General features: G+C 40.9%; 1 pseudogene; it reads right to left on the bottom strand.

Moving 5' to 3' along the window:
• Positions 1–217: 217 nt before the first annotated feature.
• On the bottom strand, positions 218–1,993 carry LOC101128864 (NAD-dependent malic enzyme, mitochondrial-like; annotated as a pseudogene).
• Positions 1,994–6,048: the final 4,055 nt, after the last annotated feature.

The raw sequence follows: 6,048 nt of genomic DNA, 5'->3' as shown, positions 1-6,048 counted from the left end.
AAGCATCACAATTAACTGATTGTAGGGTGCTGGTGGGCAATGCAATCCATCAACATGTCTACCCCAACAGATGTGGAGACATATGGAAGAAATACGTTAACCAAAGTGGTCAGGAGAACAAAACACAGAAAACACCATAAAACTGAGGTCATTATCTCTTCTTGTCTGAAAAAAGGGGTTCCCTGGAGCACAGAAAGTATTTATCAGGGGAATGCCTCTATTCTGTTATCACAGGAGACCTTGATGCAGATTCCGGCCATTCACACACATCTGGCAGCAGGGAATCATATTCACTCCATCATATTCTTTCTTTAACATATTGGGCCTTGTCTTCAGGTTCTGGGTATTGGAAAGCCATTTTATTAGCATACAGGTATTCTGTAACTTTAATAGCAATGTTAATAGAAACTTTCTGAATATTAGCAAGTGGTGAGTAAAGTCTCCCTCGGGCTAGCTCTTCATCCATCACGTGGCTTGTCAATGCCTTTGCAGCTTCTAGGAAAACATTGTCACTAATTTGCTGGGTGTTACAGAGAATAACAGCTAAGTCACACCTGGAAAAAATATATACATTGTTTCCTTGATCTGGTGTAAAGATTCGCCCATCTGTGAGTTTCACTGGCCCAAATGGACTGCCACTGGCAAACAAACATTTGCCCTCTGTAAGTGTATATGCTTCTTCAGCCGTGCACTCCTGCACTCCGCCTGTGCTGTAGGATTACTTAATGCAAATATTACAGGCCTTTCATTGATAGAGCCAATGGCTCTGATTACATTAGGAGTGAAAAGACGGCCAGCACCTGCAACTCCAATTGTAGTTGAAGTCTTCATTATAGTCACTGCATCTTCAAAAGTATCAGGTATGCTCTCTGGGACTGGGTAAGTAAATGGTTCCTGATAACAATCTATTTTTGCTTTCCGCCCCTAAACTAATAAACCATACTTGTCAAACATCCAGATTTTCTTTTGTGCCTCTTCTTCTGACAGGCCATTTTCTACCATAGACATACTACAAGATTTGCAATTCTAAGAGTAATCTCTCCTGCTCCAAGGAATAAGATTTTGTGTTCGGAGATTGGTTTACTAGTAACTTTTTGTGTTGCAAGAAGACCTACTAGAGCTACTGCAGCTGTCCCTTGAATATCATCATTGAAAGTGCAACATTTTTATTGGTATTTTCTCAAGAACCTGAATGCATTATGATTTCCAAAACCTTCAAATTGAATGAGTGTGTTCCAGCCATATCTGTCAGTAATAGCTTTCATAAACTCATCAATCAGATCATCAGACTGTTGTGTGTGATCTCGTTTCTGGTACAAGCCCGTGTAAAATGTGTCTTTTAAGACTGTTATATTATCAGTTCCCACATCAATACACACCAGAAGGCATCTATCAGGCCATATTCCTGGACAAACTGTATACAAACAAATTTTTCCTACTGGAATTCCCATTCCATAGACACCCAGATCTCCAAGACCCAGAATTCTCTCTCCATCAGTCACTAAAACAGCCTTAACATGACTTTCTGGCCACTTATCCACAACTGATCTAACATGACCTCTGTCTGAGATGGAAATAAATAATCCCTTAGGTCTTCTAAAGAGGTGTCCACACTGGGAGCAGACAAGACCAACCGTCGGTGTATATACAATTGGCATTAAACTCTCAGTGTCATCTTGCAGTATTCTATAAAACAATTTATCATTTCTTTCTTGTATTCCCATTATGTAGATATATTTTTCCGAAGGGCTAGTCATTTTTTTCAAGTGTCTATGGAATCGTAAGGCTTGAATATCTTATGTCTGTATTTGGGGAGGTAGAAGCCCTTGAAGACCAAGCATTTGTCGTTCTTGTAAAGTAAATGCCATTCCCTTGTTTGTTCTTGGATTCAGCATAAGTGGCTTGCCTTTTTCTTTTATGTGTAAATGTAGACATGCCAAAGTACAAGTGGTGGAAACTACGCTTAACCCGGACAACATCTTTTCTTTCACCAGAGGTCTGGTGCCACAACAGGCGGTGCTGTGGGCAAAGAGGCAGCCCTGGCGATGCTAAGCTCTCGCGCCGCCGGGCCCTCCCCTTCTGCGAGCATCCTGGAGTCCGCGCCAACTCAGGCTCGCACTGGCGCGAGAGGCCCCACACTCTGAGGTAGACCGGTGACAGCGGCCGGTGAGGGGAGGGCGCAGGGCCAGGTGGGCACGGCCTACTAGATCTTTTTAAACGTAAATTTTCCTTTTATATTTTTAAATTTTTTTTCTTCTATTGGAGGTATTTACCACTTTCAATTAATTCATATGGATTCTTTATAAATTAAGGTAATTAAAACTTTACATTATCTGTTCCAAATATTTTTCTCTCTTTTCCTTTTTCTTACTCTATTAGCCATAAATGACTGATCTGATGTAGTGAAGTACATCAACATTTTCATTCATGGAATCTTTTTTGAATGTATCTGTGGTGTCCTATTTTCTCAGGTTCATACTTTTAACTGCATGTTATCTACATTTGAATATTGCACTGATCCCTCTAACGTCTAATCTCACATGATGCCAGCCTTAACTTTATACAGAGCCCTTGGCCAATTGTCTCTATACTTTCACATTAGTTATCAAATAATATGGTTTGGAACTCTGTCCCCACCCAAATCTCAAGTTGAAATGTAATTTCCAATGCTGTATGTAGGGCCTGGTGGGAAGTGATTGGATCAGAAGAACAGTTTCTTATGGTTTAACACCATTCCCCCTTGGTGCTGACATCACGATACTGAGTTCTTATGAGATCTGATTGGAGGTCTCAGAAGAAGACAGGATGAGGGAAAGATTGGAACTTCCTAGAGACTTATTGAATGGTTGTGACCAACATGCTGATAGTGATATGGACAGTGAAGTACAGGCTGAGGAGGTCTCAAATGGAAATGAGGAATTTATTGGGAACTGGAGTAAAGGTTACTTCTGCTATGCTTTAACAAAGAGCCTGACTGCATTTTGCCCCTGCTCTATGGATAAGTGGAACTTTGAACTTGAGAGTGATGATTTAGAGTATCTGGTGAGAGAAATTTCTAAGTAGCAAAGCACTCAAGATGTGAACTGGCTGCTTCTAACAATCTATGCTCACATGCCTGAGTAAAGAAATGAACTGAAACTGAACTTATATTTAAAAGAGAAGCAGAGGGTAAAGATTTGCAGCCTGTCCATTTCATAGAAAAGAAAAGCCCACTTTCAGTGGTGGAATTCAAACAGGCTGCAGAAATTTGCATGAGTAAAGAGGAGTCCAGTGCTAAAGCAAAGACAATAGGGAAAGACCTCAAAGGCATTTCAGAGACCTTTGTGGTAGCCTCTCCAATTAGAGGCCACAAAGCCTAGAAGGACAGAATGATTTTGTGGGCCAGGCTCATGGCCCCACTGCCCTGTGCAGCCTTGGGATACTCTCTGCATCCCAACCATTCAACCTCCAGCCATAGCTAAAAGGGGCCAAGGTACAGCTTGGACCACTGCTTCAGAGGTGCAAGCTATAAGTCTTGGTGGCTTCCACCTGTTGTTAAGCCTGTGGGTGCACAGAATGCAAGAGTTGGGGCTTGAAAGACTCCACCTAGATTTCAGAGGATATATGGAAATGCCTGATGTCCAGGCAGAAGCCTGCTGCAGGGGCAGAGCCCTCATGGAAAATCTCTACTAGGGCAGTGCAGAGGGAATATCTGGAGTTAGATCCTCTACACAGAGTCCCCACTGGCACTTCCTACTGGAGCTGTGAGAAGTGGAGCACCATGCTCCAGACCCCAGAAGAGTAGATCCACCAACAGCTTGCACCCTGCACCTGGAAAAGCAGCAAGCACTCAATGCCAGCCCTTGAGAGAAACTGTGGGGGCTGAAACTGGCAAAGCCACAAGAGTAAAACTGCCCAAGGCTTTGGGAGCCCACCCCTTGCACTTGTATGCCATGGTGAGACATGGGGTCAAAGGAGATTATTTTGGAGCATTAAGAGTTAATGACTGTCCTATTGGGTTTCAGACACTCATGGGACCTGTAGCTCCTTTAATTGACAGATTTCTCCCTTTTGGATTGGGAGTAATTACTCAATGCCTTTACCTCCAAGGTATCTTGGAAGTAACTAACTCATTTTTTATTTTACAGGCTCATAAGCAGAACAGACTAGCCTTGTCTTGGATGAGACTTTGGACTGTGGACTTTTGAGTTAATAATAGAATGAGTTAAGACTTTGGTGGACTGTTGGGAAGGCATGATTGTATTTTGAAATGTGAGAAGGTCTTGAGATTTCAGAGAGGCCAGGTGTGGAATGATGGTTTGCGTCTGTGTCCGCACCCAAATCTCATGCTGAAATGTAACCTCGATGCTGAAGTTGCGGCCCAGTCGGAGGTTATTTGATCATGGGGGTGGGTTCTCATGATTTAACACCACCCACACTTAGTGTTATCATCACAATAGTGAGTTCTCATGATATCTGGTTGTTTAAAAGTGTGTAGCACCTACCCCTTCTCTCTCTTCCTCCTGTACCAGTCAGGTGAAGCTCCTAGCTCCCCTTTGCCTTCCACCATAATTGGAAACTGTCTGAGTCCTCTCCAGAAGCAAAATCCACAATACTTCCTACACAGTCTGCAAAAGTGTGAGTCAATTAGGCCTCTTTTCTTTATAAATTACCCAGTCTCAGGTATTTCTTTATAACAGTGTGAGAATAGACTAATACACCAAGTTAGTCTGATTTTAACCCAGTCAATGGCTGAGGCAACAAACTCACTATGAGAACAGCCAGACAGTGCTTTACCACTTGCCCTTAATGCTATGCCTTGTTTCCCATCCCAGGGCTTCTGTACTATTTCTGAAGCATATATCATATTCTTAGTGTGCATAAACACAAAACTTGGAGGTATCAAGTAGTTACTACTCTTCAGGTGAATCTGTGATTGGAGACAAGGAACTGGTGGATAAATTCATATCCTTTCTTCCTCCTGGACCTCTCATTTGCAGTGCTTTGTATTATATGACCTCTTGGAAGTTCTGTGAGTTTGAGTTATTGGCAGGAGCTTGACCCAAGAATCAGATAATCTAGTTACGCGCCTGATATTTGCTCTTGCTCCTTTCATACCTTACTTCCCCTTTCCTTCACACTTGCTTCTCAATGATTGCACTTTCTAAGAACACATTTACACATAAACTTTTGCTTCAAGCTCTTGATTTCTGAAAATCCCATATTAAGTAGATGTCTGATAAAAGTCATTAATATGTCAAATATATAAACGATTTATTTTCTTAAACTTGCTTTTTCTAGTGTCTTCCCCATCTTATTAAATGGCAACTGCATTTTTCAAGGGCCTTGTGCTCAGGGTTTTGAAGTAATTCTTGTTTATGCTCTTCTTCTCATTTTCCACATTTAATCATGAGCAAATCATGTTGTATATTCCTTCAAAATACAACTAGAAAGTGACCCTCTCTCTCCATCCACACCACAATCTCTCATATTCAAACCACCATCAACATTCATTGGTATTTCATTGGTATTTTTTTCAGTATCCTTCTATTTGGTCCCATTGTTTTCATATTTGTTATCTACAATCTATTTTCCATATGTAGGGGAAAGATGCTTTTTAAAAAGACACATTGTATCATGTCACTACTCTTCATTCAGTGCTTCAAAGACTACACTTGCTCAGAGTAAAGCTGTGACCTTACAAGAACTTATTAAAGCCCTACTTATTTTAGCCCTTGTTATTTATCTAACCTCATTTTCCTACTACACATTTGGTCTTCACCCCTAGTCACAGACCTCCTTCCTGAATGTTAAATATGCCAAACTCCATCCTCTATTATGGCTCTTTTACTTGCTGTATATTAACACCTTGTTAAATAGATAATTCACTAATTTTTTTAGAATAGTGCCTGACCCATTGTAGTAATATAATAGTTATCACTTGTTATGATATTTTAGATTAGAAACTGTTATTAGTGTTAGTGCCTCAATGTTATCATCATCAGTAAAATGCAGACGTTTTGTTCTTTTGAGTATATGTGAGAATAATATGGTAGAGTGATCAATACC

Source organism: Gorilla gorilla, chromosome 13 (assembly GCF_029281585.2).
Source record: "Gorilla gorilla gorilla isolate KB3781 chromosome 13, NHGRI_mGorGor1-v2.1_pri, whole genome shotgun sequence".
Lineage (NCBI taxonomy): Eukaryota > Metazoa > Chordata > Mammalia > Primates > Hominidae > Gorilla > Gorilla gorilla.
This window is presented reverse-complemented; position numbering and strand designations above follow the sequence as displayed.